This window comes from Rhinolophus sinicus, linkage group LG04, assembly GCF_036562045.2.
Source record: "Rhinolophus sinicus isolate RSC01 linkage group LG04, ASM3656204v1, whole genome shotgun sequence".
In the NCBI taxonomy this organism is placed as follows: domain Eukaryota; kingdom Metazoa; phylum Chordata; class Mammalia; order Chiroptera; family Rhinolophidae; genus Rhinolophus; species Rhinolophus sinicus.
Genome location: NC_133754.1, coordinates 17,331,546 through 17,344,071, shown reverse-complemented (window position 1 = coordinate 17,344,071; position 12,526 = coordinate 17,331,546).

The window sequence follows — 12,526 nt, the reverse complement described above, 5'->3', positions numbered from 1 at the left end:
CACATTTTCCATATGAATTTGAATTCATGCATATTTTTCTATTGGGTTGTGTCTTATTTTTAACATTTAGAAGTTGATTTACAATATGAATATGAGTTTTTTATAAGAAATAAATGTTGAAAACACCTTCACAATGTAGTTTGCCTCTTACTCTCCTAATGAGATCTTTTGACTAATAGAGATCCTTACATGGAGTGAAATCCAATTAATAAAAATTTAAATAGTATTTTTTTCAAGTTAAAATCTCTTTTCCTATCCTTATACCATGAATGTATTTTCCTATTATCTTTTCAAAGCCCTACTAATTTTTGTTTTTATGTTTTATTGTATTAACTACCTGGATTTTTTTTGGGGGGAGGAGGGTGATATGATGGTATAAGATGGACTGAAGTTTATTTCTTCTCCTCTTATCTTTTCTTCTTCTTCTTCTTCTTCTTCTTCTTCTTCTTCTTCTTCTTCTTCTTCTTCTTCTTCTTCTTCCTCCTCCTCCTCCTCCTCCTCCTCCTCCTCCTCCTCCTCCTCCTCTTCCTCTCTCTCTCTCTCTCTCTCTGTCTCTCTCCCTGTCTCTCTTTCCCCTCCTCCATCCCTCCCTCCCTCCCTTCCTTCCTTTTGTAAGACAATGTACCATATGCTGTGAATATTTTTCTTTCACAGTGAACTTGGTTGCCTGTTTCTATACCCTTTGTATCATAACACCTAATTCCTATACTTTTATAATAATTCTAGATAGCTACTTGAGTATTTTCTCTGAACTTGTTCTTCAAGATTGTATTGGCTATTCTTAATGCTTTGAATCTTCACATAACTTTTTAAATCACCAATTCAGTTTCCATCAAAAATTACTTTTGTGATTTGCATTACTTTGGAAACTGACTTGGGAGAAATTTAAAGGCAAAGTCTTTGAATCAATGGATATAACCAAAGCCATTCATTTAAATAGATTTCCTTATTTTAAGCTTAATCATTATCGTAATGATGCATATCTTTTTTTATATCTCAGCATTTATTTTTATATTCTGTACATGTTAAGTTTAATTTTGTCTTTATAAACGTACATGCAAATGTCTGTTCATTGACTTTGTATCCACCTGCCTTGCTAGTTTCACTTAGGATTTTTTATCATTTATCTGTAGATACTTTTGGATCTTTTTGTGCCTAAAGTACATTTTCTGCAATTAACAATGATTTTATTTCTACCTATTCAAACTTTACAAGTTAGATATTGATAGATAGATAGAGGATAGATAGATAGATACATAGGTAGACAGAGACACAGATAGATATTGAGACAGGGATTTATTTACTTGTTTTACTTATTTTATTATACTGGATGGCATCTCCAGGATAAAACTGAAAAAAATGTTGATAACTAACATCCTGTCTCCTTTCCAGTCTCTGGGTGGAGAGGTTTGGAAAAATTCCCATTTAGTATATTCTCTACATATTGTTGCATTTTGTTTTCCGTTGGTTACACTTAATCAGCATTTCTTTATTTTAATTATATTTTGTTGTTATGAATAGATGTTAATTATAACATTTTCCGCATTTGAGGTCATTTGATTTCACATATTATTTATTAGTGTTATTATTATATGGATTAATTTGTGAATATTAAATCAACGTCTTCTTTCAGAAGGAGCAAATATAGGTTGTGATATATTACACTCTTTGTTAATTTATTGCTGGATTAGGTTTTCACATGTAGGTAAATATGACATGTGCCATCTTTTAACAATGTTGGTAAATTCTCATAGTTTTTCAGGTTAATGTTACTGCCCCATTCCAGGTAATGCTGCTCACCTTACATTCCAGGACTTTGGTCACATTTGAGAACTTTTTACAATAACTCTTATAAGTTCTTTTTCTTATCTCTATATAGTTCTTAATAACTATTTCCTTCTGTTTCATCTTACTAATTTTCATTTCAATTGTCTAATTTTCTATTAAACCTATCCATTAATTTTTAAACTTTACTATTTTGTTTTTTGTTATAGAATACCATTTGTTTACTTTTTATTTAATTTATTATATATTTCTGCTTAATTTGATTATTATTTTGAGCTTACATTATATTTCTTTGAATATTATTAAACATATGTTATAATTTTTACATCTGAAAAAACGTGAATGACATGTAAGACTGTTCGTTTTTTTAATTTTGTTATTTTTTTTCTCTATTAATTTTTGGTTGCATTTTTCTTCTTTGTATGTCTAAATATATATGATGACGTGTTCAGCATTGCACATTTCAAGTCCAAGGACATCCTTTGCTTCCCTCAATCATGTAACCTTCACAAATAACAGGAATCAAACAGAGATTGAGATGATCAAAGCTTGATTTTTGTATTATAAAGGCTGTTTTTAATACATGTTACTCTATGTTACTGTTCTTTTGGGTTCTAACCAAAAGCCTGGGAATTTTTCACTGGCCTCTTCATCTGAGCCCTTGCAGATCTCCTTCCCAACCCTCTCTAGCCACCTTTAGATGCATTAACCATGGAAAGCTCTGCTAAGCTTCTCAGTCTCCTTGCATTGCTCTGTATTCTTAATCCTACATGCCATAAAATACCTAACTGTTAATACATAAACATAATAATACGGAGGTCTCCTCCTCTGTCTCCCACTACACTAGTACATAACAGTGTAAACAATTTAATTATTATGATTATGACAAAATTAAAAGCTTTAAATTTATATATGAAACAAAAATGTCACTATGGGTTTAATATATAGCAAGTACCCATGTATACATGCTTATATAGCTAATGAACTAAAAAGCAAGAGGGAGATGATAACACTTTCATAAAAATGAAAGAGAAATAGGGAATTATAACTTCAGTGAAATCAGTAAAAAGCTAATATTAGTTTATTTTCATTTGTCATGTAAACAAGAATCCTTCTTTGAAATGGACCTCTCATCTTTCTTTGTTATCTCTTATTTTCAATGTATTTTATTTCTTATTTTTTCATTCAAATTAGGTCTAACAACACAAATACTTTCCCATTTTAAATTATAATTATTTTTATTCGTTGATACAAGGAGTCAGTAGCTGCAAGTACTCCTGGAATGCTTTTGCTAGTGTTTGTATTATCATTGCGTCCTTCTTAGAAGATATGTAACTATGCTAATGGTTTATGGGCGTTTATGTCTTGGATATATATACATATATATATATGTTTTCTATTTCTTTGATTCCTTGTAATTATCACCTTAGCCATTATTTATTAATGTGTATGTAGGTTTCTGGACTAAAAATAATGAACTATTTTATAAATATTATCTGTTTAACTGAGGGTAATATTAAATAAATCTTATAGAATGCTAAATAGTGAACAAACAAGTAGTCTTCTGCATTTTCGCTGATTGTTGATTTATTTATTAATATTTAGTTGCAGCATAATTTTAAAGTATCTTACTGTGCTTTAAATTATTTAAATTTGAAGGAGTGGGGAAATCCTTCTAATTTTATATATTAGGAGATTTGCATATCTTTATTTTCAAAGAGTGATTACTGATACTTTGTCAGATACAGGCATTGTGAATATTTTTTTCTCAGGTGTGGCTTGTCTTTTAATTCTCTTAATGATTTCTTTTTATGAGCAGACTTTTTTTTTATTTTGATTATATCCAAATATTCCAATATATTTTTTTAAGGCTTAATCATTTTTGTGTACTGTTTAATATCTTTAACTACCCCAAAGAAGTGACGGTATTTTTCTGTTTTCTTCTAGAAGCTTTATATTCTAGCCCCCAAAGTTAATTTTATGATATATTCTACATTAATTATTTTTATGTCATTAGGTAATGTTCAAAGTGTATCTTTTGTCTAATATGAAATCAAATTTCTCCAGCACCACTTATTAAAAAGTGATGCGTTCTCTTTCTCTCTCTTTCTTTTTTTTTTTCATGTATGATATAAGCATATGAGAGTGAGTCTAGACTTTTGTTTTCCATTATTTATATTTTGTCTATTATAACACTGTTTTAATTATTGTAGCCTTATAGAAAGTCTTGATATAGGGTAGCGTCTGATCCCAAACTTTCTTCTTCAGAGTTGACATTGCTCCTTAGAATCTACTTGAAATTTCAAAACAAAAACAAACAAACAAATAAAAATACAACCAAACAAGCAAATTTTTAAAAAGAAAACTTTCTGTGACATACACAATATTAGAAGATGTACACAAAAATGTTTACATTTACAAAGTCAATATTTAAATTATTTCTTTTAAAAAGAAATGGGGATATAAAGTACAGCATAAAGCATATAGTGAATAATATGGTATAACTATGTGCAGAACTAGGTGTGTACTAGACTAATCAGGGAGATCACTTTGTAAATTATATAACTGTCTAACCACTATGCTATACACCTGAAACTAATATAAAATAATATTGAATGTCAACTGTAATTGAAAAAAAAAAAGAAACTAAATATTCAAATTGACTTAGGGAAAGGAATATGACAGTATTAGAGGAGTATCAACAACAATAACAAAATACACAAAAATGAATTAGAAAAGAGACAGTAACCCACAGAAATTAATCCAAGAACTTAAGAAAAAGGTAAACAGGTAAATAGCTAGAAAATATAATAAAAAACTTATTAGAAATAAACTTCAAATAAGATAAACACATTAATGTCCATAGAAACTACTTACAATATCAAAGGAAATTCAAAGTATATTAATGCTGTATATGTTTGCAAATAATATTTCCATTTGCTTGAATAAAGGTTGCAGGAACAAAAATAGTCACAAGAGTTTTAGGGTGGAAATATTTAGGGTGGAAAAGCTAACAAAGAAGGAAGGTAGCAAAAAGTTATTTTTTTATTAGAAAACTTGAAGATTGTCTTATATATTATCAATATATGAGAACCATTAATTATTTCATTTTGTTTTCTCAGAATGGAATCTGAATTCAAATAATGCTGTCTTAATGGTTTGGGTTTTATTTTTTTACCGTCTCTCAAAAAGAAATTAATTAATTGTGTGTTTCCATCTGAGGAATAACTGAATTTGTAAGTTTAGGAAAATAAAAGGTTAAAATTTGGTATTTCTTACTAAATTGATGAACTATTCAGCATTCTAGAGAAACTTAAATTTTAACCAAACATTATAGAAATGTCTGTGCTAAAGTAAAAGGTTATAAAGTGTGAAATTGAATGAATAATTGAAATAAAGGTATATTTAACATGGAAATTAGGTATTAAATTTAAAGCTGTTAAAATTCATTTAAAGTACTAGAGCTAATCAAATATACACAGAAATATATGTTTGTACAAGCAGTAAAAGAAATAATACATATTCATTAACAAAAGTGTTGAGGCATCATTCTGTACTTCAATTATGTTTATTCAATCTCATCTTGCTTCTAATTATTCTTCCTTTAACCACTTGTGTCTCAGAGGTTTTCTGATATAAAGAAAAAATGCAGCTTGAAGCAAAATCTGAATGCTTGCTTAAATGCCTTCAAATTCATACACCTGGATGTATTTGCACAATTCAGAGAAGCACTTTTGTGAATTACCACTGCATCAGTGAAATGAGGTGAAAAACCAACATTGCTTTTTACCTTAGGCATCCTCTTGGAGGAAACATTAAGAGCTTGAAAATGAGATGCTTTGTTTCTTCATTTATCATATTTGTCAATTTCTTAAAGCAATTGTCTGCCATTTCCTATATAAACATAACTTATCCAGCTCCCTGGGTATTCTAGGAGTACAATTAGAAACTGTATCTGTGAAAGCACCATTATATTAAATTATAGACCACAACAGCTCACAGCATTGTTTGCTTATTTAAAAATCTAATAATACAAACTTTAATTATCCATATAAAATTGTCATGTAGAAGAGCTCATTTCGCAAATCACTTTTTCTTCAAACTCAACATGGTTAAATAAAATCATGCTTCATGACTTTATGAGAAAATTAAGAATATATTAAATATATAAGCTTAGAGGCTGTTAATAACTTATAAGTAAAATAGAGATAAAAATAGCCCTACTTTGACCCATCTTTGTCTTGCTTTTGACTTCTTCAAGGTTTTCCCTTAACTTTTCTAATCCTCTCTTTCTCCCCCTCTCCCACGTTACCCCAATTCCACAAATTTGTATTTAATTTAAAAATTGAGTTTGAGGCAGCCAGTTAGCTCAGTTGGTTAGAGGACAATGCTCGTAGCACCAGGGTTACCGGTTCAATCCCCGCATGGGCCAGTGAGATACACCTCCAGCAACTAGATGGAGACAACTGCTTGACTTGGAGCTGATGTGTCCTGGAAAAACACACTTAAAATAAATTTAAAAAGTTAAAACAAGAAAAAAAAATGAGTTAGGGAAACATGTTTTTGTTTGTCTTCTGTTGATGCCTATGGTATAATAGGAATTGTTTATTATAGCATGCAGGCTAAATTTCTGCATTTTCTAGAAGACCGGGGTTCTTAAAAGTTGGGACCAGCACTCCTATATGGGAAGGTAGCAAATCGAATACGTTTTTGCTCAGTGAATGTATTAATAGTACTGCACAAGGACATGAAAAGTTGTCCAACACATAGGAAATAAGACTTTAGTCATTAAATTCTAGTTATATGTACTTGTATATAATTGACATGCAATTGAATTTCATGACATAATACACAAAAGCTATTTTTAATGAAGATTTCAAGATAAATTTCAGAACAGTGCATTTTCCTACAAAATAAGTTCAGAAAAATACTTATTTCAATATATGTGTTTGCATATATCATTGTGCCCAGAGTTACTGAATAAATATTTTAAGAATACTAAGAAAAAGGCAAAATAATTTTCGGTAACTAAATTAAGATGTATTTTTTACTTAAGATATCATGAGCTTGTTTTGAAAGCACTTTTGTGAAAGTGAAAAATATTTCATTAAAATATAGATGATGCAAACATTATGGTTAATACCTTACTAATCTCATGGATATCCAAATACCTTATGGAATAAATGAGGAGAATAAAAGTTGTTCACATAGGCTGATGGGTTGATTTTTTTTTTTTTTTAATTTTTGCTCTGAAGGAGTGCCTGATGCAAGCTGTTTAGCAATTTTTCTAAGTTTCTAATTTCTGAATTCTCATTTGAATTAAACTGTCCACTAATATCTGGCTCCTTGCATGTAGAGACAATGTAGAAACTGAATGAAGTAGATGACAAATACATTTTAACTAAACAAGTTATTAAATGTATTGTAATAAGAGGAAGTAAAATTTCCAGCAACTAAAAAGAAATCCAAATATTTAAAAATGAATAGGTAATTAATAGCAAAACTCATTACTCTATAGTTATGTTCTGTAATTCTGTCTGTATATATTATTTTATGGTATATAATTATTTATTGTAAACAATAAATGGTTACAATCTAAGATAATGTATTTATGAAATTACACCCATAAGAGATACTAGAATTCTTAGTTGACATTGGGGGGATACAATACTTGGCTTAGTGGCTACTAAAGAAAGAAAAATACCCTTTCAATGTTCAGCTTCCTTTTTCCTTGTGCTCCTCAAACCTGTTCTAAGAATTCAGACAAATGTCCTAGCATCATCAATGCATTTTTCATTAACCTAACTGGTGCTCCTATCTCTCAGTTCCTTCACCATCTGGCATAGTTTTTCAAGGTGACTCATTACAGTATAAATTCTATTCAAGCAACTCTTCAGCATGACATATAAAGCTTTTCTAAGTAAATATGCATTAAAAAATAACAAAACAAAGTATATTTTCTAACATAAGTAATTTTCTAGAGGTCATCATATATTGTTCCAGAAGTCATGGTTTTTGATGTACTTAGCTTAAATTTTAAATTAAGTTAAAACAGTTGTGACAAACACACACATAAAATGCTTCAGGCATGAAAAAGTTTCACACAGAGTTAATTAGATCAATCAAGATTAACTTGAAAAATAGCAGGTAAGTGAATAGAAGGTCAAAGACAAATATGCCTCTGAACATCAGCAGACATTCATAGTGTTGAAACTAAAAAAAAAAAAAAAAAAAAAAAACCAAAAAAAACAACTGTAGGTATGTTTTGACATTTGCAGAAATATGTTATAGTAATGGCCAAATAAGGCAGTCTAGAAACTGGCCTATTTGGAGAGAATATTAAATAATTATGCTTAAAGTATATTATTCTTCCCTTAAACAGTTCTATAAAACAGGAATCAGTCACAGAATACTGAATTCTGAAGGCAAATAGTGATTTTATGATCAAGTAAAACATAAAAATATTAAGTAAAATAAATACCACACACTTGCTAATAAAGAAATGAACATTGAAAAGGTATAGGAAACACGTATTTTACAACTGGTCCAACCACTCTGTGATTTAGTTTTAAATCTAAATATATTTAAACATTAATGTATCTTGATGTCTTAAATGTACTTGATAAATTTAACTTTAACTGAATGTCAGTTGAATTAACTCATAACAATGAAGTCACAGTGATAACTTTTTAAGAGCTTTTAATATATCAGATAGTATTCTAAAGTATTTTGCATACATTAATATATTTAATTCTCACAACTCATTCAGGAAGCTACTATTTCTTTTCTATTTTATCAATGAAGAAAGTGAAATTGAGAGAGATTTAAAATTAAAGTCCTACTTTGTGTTTAAAAATGTAAGGTGGGAGGGGGTTGGATAGATGAGGATAAAAGGGATCAAATATATAGTGATGGAAGGAGAACTGACTCTGGGTGGTGAACACACAACATGATATATAGATGATGTATTACAGAACTGTACACTTGAACCCTATGTATCTTTACTAACTATTGTCACCCCAACAAACTTTACTTTAAAAAAAATTTATAAAAGTGTATGTAAGAGCTATTATATTGTTTGTCATCTGTTTGTCTCTCTATCAACCTCATTTCTTACAAATTCAAAATTGCCAAATATCCTGACACTGCAAGTCATTCAAACCATTCTTAAAATTAAAAAGACACTTAATCTTTCTGAGTGTTACATTGACTGCAAAATGGAGTATTTTATGACAGACATTCAAGCTTAAGGGCATCAATCATTTAACAAGCGCCATTTTGAAAAGAAAAATAATGCATTTAAAAAATTAATTTGGAATGAAAATAATGACTTTCTAATGTGGACTCATGACAAGATCAGAGGTCAAATGACCAACACTGGCTGTGCCACTAATAGTCTCAACAGCTTCTTGTATAAAAATGTCTGCTATTTTAGGCCTCATTCATCTCTACTTTCACTCAACAAGTATTCAATAAAGACTTATGATGTGCCACACACACAGAAACAGAACTGGGAATAAAATGAAGATAACAAAGCCATCAAGCCTTCAGATGACACTTATAGGCATTGGACTGCATGATATAATTTGAGAACTCCAGCAGAAATAGAGAAAATATTTAAAATCTGAGTCCTTAGACACTTCAGAGATTTGAGGTCCATAAAATAAGGAGGACTAAGGAGAGTGAGAAGCAGCTGTCAATGTCATAGAAGCAAAGCCAAGGGAAAATGTTGTCATACGTAGTCCAGGGAACTGAATGGATCTGGAAGGAGTAGAGTAATCAGTGCATGAAATAATTCTGCTAAGCCAACATCAATATAAAGTGATAATTGACCATCCCTCCTACTGCAGTAGCACATCAGCACCTTGTCCCATGCTCTCACTAGGGTTTCCTCAATCCCTCAGAGTTGTCCTTCCATCTTGATGCTACCAAACAGGGGGCACAAACAAATGTCTACAGGCAATTTAAATAATTAGTTAGAAGTAAAATAATAATAATAATAATAACTACCAGAAATATAACAAACATTTATTTTTACAAAACTCGGTGGTAGGCATAGTTTTACAATACAAGCATGATTAGTTCTTGAGATTAGATTCTAAACAAAAGGAAAAGAATGCAAGTTAAAATATTACTAGAACTATGTAATGATTTTTTTTTTCTATTAATTTGACAGCATAATACTGACACCTTTGTTTTCTAACTCCAAAATGGCAGTGTTAGATCTTGATTGTTTTGCAAGTTGTGATATGCAACATAACATGTTCAGGACTATATTGAACTTAATAATTTTTTTATGAGTAGAGAACCATATTAAGATTATTTTTGAATCTCTTATAGTTGTAAACTGTAAAATATAATTGTTACATTGTAATTTATTAATTCTATTTTATTTGTAAACTTAAAGAAAATGTGTTCCAGTTTTTATTTTAAGGGGTAATATCTATAGTTATCAGTTATGTTAATTGTGTGAGAATTTTCATGGGAATGTAGGTATTCACTTGTAATGACATCATTAAGAGTAATTCTATCTTCAGAAGTTTTTGAAAATAAATCTACTCAGAAATCAGAAGACTACAAGATTCATGAGGACATTTGTCTGTATTGTCTATTGCTGTATTCTTAGAATTTAGAAGAGTGCCTGGAATATAGTAGCCATTCAATAAATATTCTCGAGTATACTAATACATATATCTCCTAACATCCATGAAAAAAAAATCCCTTTCTATTACTACCACCCAAAGTGACTTTCATAGAAAAATTTGAGTATACAGTTTACAACTGGGTGAATGAAAAAGTAATGTTACAAAAATAACTAACTTATTTTGATATTTGACATTAATTTAAGTAAATTTTTGTGAAATCCATGTTCACTTAGTTTTAGTTTGTTTGTTTCTAGAAATGTAAAATGCTGCACATGGACCCTTGAAAAAAAACATGTGCTTAAAAGATTAAATCGAAACCTATCTGCAAGTGTAAATGCATCATTCTAAAGAATTTACATTTGGAAATGCAGACTGCTGAAAGTGGCTGTTCTGATTTTGATGTGCACCCATCTGATCACAGAATCATAAGCTTTATAGTGTTCATCTTCACAGTGCAACCACGTAGAACAGGCCAAGTAGATGACAACCCATCTTAAAAATTCCCTAGAAAATTTCTTGTCATCCACACCTCAAAAACCAATGAAAAGGTTTGAATATAGGAGGATATTCTCCCCTTTGTCTCATTCCTGTCCCCATCTACTCTGGCTGAAGCGAAGAGGTGAGAAACGTATCCTTAGAAACCATTTTGATGCATGCCTTGAGTTTATTTTTGGTTATGTCTTATAAACAATAGTTCTTTAACCTTTGTATCCATTTTTTCTGTTTTTTGTGTGACTTTGGTGCAGTGAGTTTTGTTTTGTGGGATGTTTATTTGTTTATTTTTTGGTGTTTTCCCTGCCATAATTGCTTCTATTTCTTTTTGGTGTGTGTGTGTGTGTGTGTGTGTGTGTGTGTGTGTGTGTGTGTTTAGGGTGTATTCCACAGACCAGCTTCAGAGGTCTGAATCTCATGAGGCTTGTGTTGGATTAGTGAGAATATCCAGAGTTGACCTCAGTCTAATTCAGTGTGAGAAATTTGCATGCCATAAATTAAAACTCATTAAGTAAAACGGAAGAGAACCAAGTTAACACAGCTTTTAATAGTCCCACAAGGTGTTACAGTTCATCTGACAAGATTATAAGGCTATTTCATTAATATGAATCATTATGCTCCATCTTAACGTTCCTCAAAGTAAAGATGTTTACTTTAGCTCCTAGGAAGCAGTCACATTACCACCAGTGATAATTGCCATCATTTAAACAGTGCCTTAGAAGAGAGCTAATTTGGGGGCTCTTGCAGTTCTTTCATAGGAAGTGTTAATAATGAGTGGATGTCACACTTACTTTAACAGAGGCACCTAATAATAAAGAACTACTGGATAGCTTCCCATTGCCACATAGCTCACCAAACACTACAGAATTCCACAAGTAGTTTTACTGCACATATAAATATAGCATAACAATTTTAACTTGGTTAGTTTGAGTTTTAATAAAGAGCATACATGGATACCATAAGTATATTTTGAGTTGGAAAAAGGGGCATCATCATCAACCGTTTTGCTATAAATTATAGTTATACTCTTTGATAAGGGAGAATGTGTATTTATCTCACTGATAGACTCAAAGTCTATTGGCTAATTGGAACCATCGTGCACTGTTGGTGGGATTACAAATTGGTGCAGCCATTGTGAAAAACGGCATAGAGTTTCCTCAAAACATTAAAAAGAGAACTGCTGTATGACCCAGCAATTCCACTTCTGGGTATTTATCTGAAGAAGTCCAAAACACTAATTTGAAAAGATATACACATCCCTATGTTCATTAATAATGTAAATAATGCTGCTTTATTTAGTATAATCAAGATATGGAAGAAACCTAAGTGTCCAACAATAGACAGTTGGATAAAGAAGTGGTAGATATATGCAACTCAATATTACTCTACCTTAAAAGAAGAATGAAATCTTATAATTTGCAGCAACATGGATGGACCTAAAGGGTATTAATGCTAAGTGAAATAAATCTGACAGAGAAAGAAAAATGCTGTATGATTTCACTTATATATGGAAACTAAAAAACAAAACAAATGAAAAAACAAAACAGAAACAGACTCATAGATCCAGAGAACAAACGGACGGTTGCCAAACTGGAGGGAGTTGG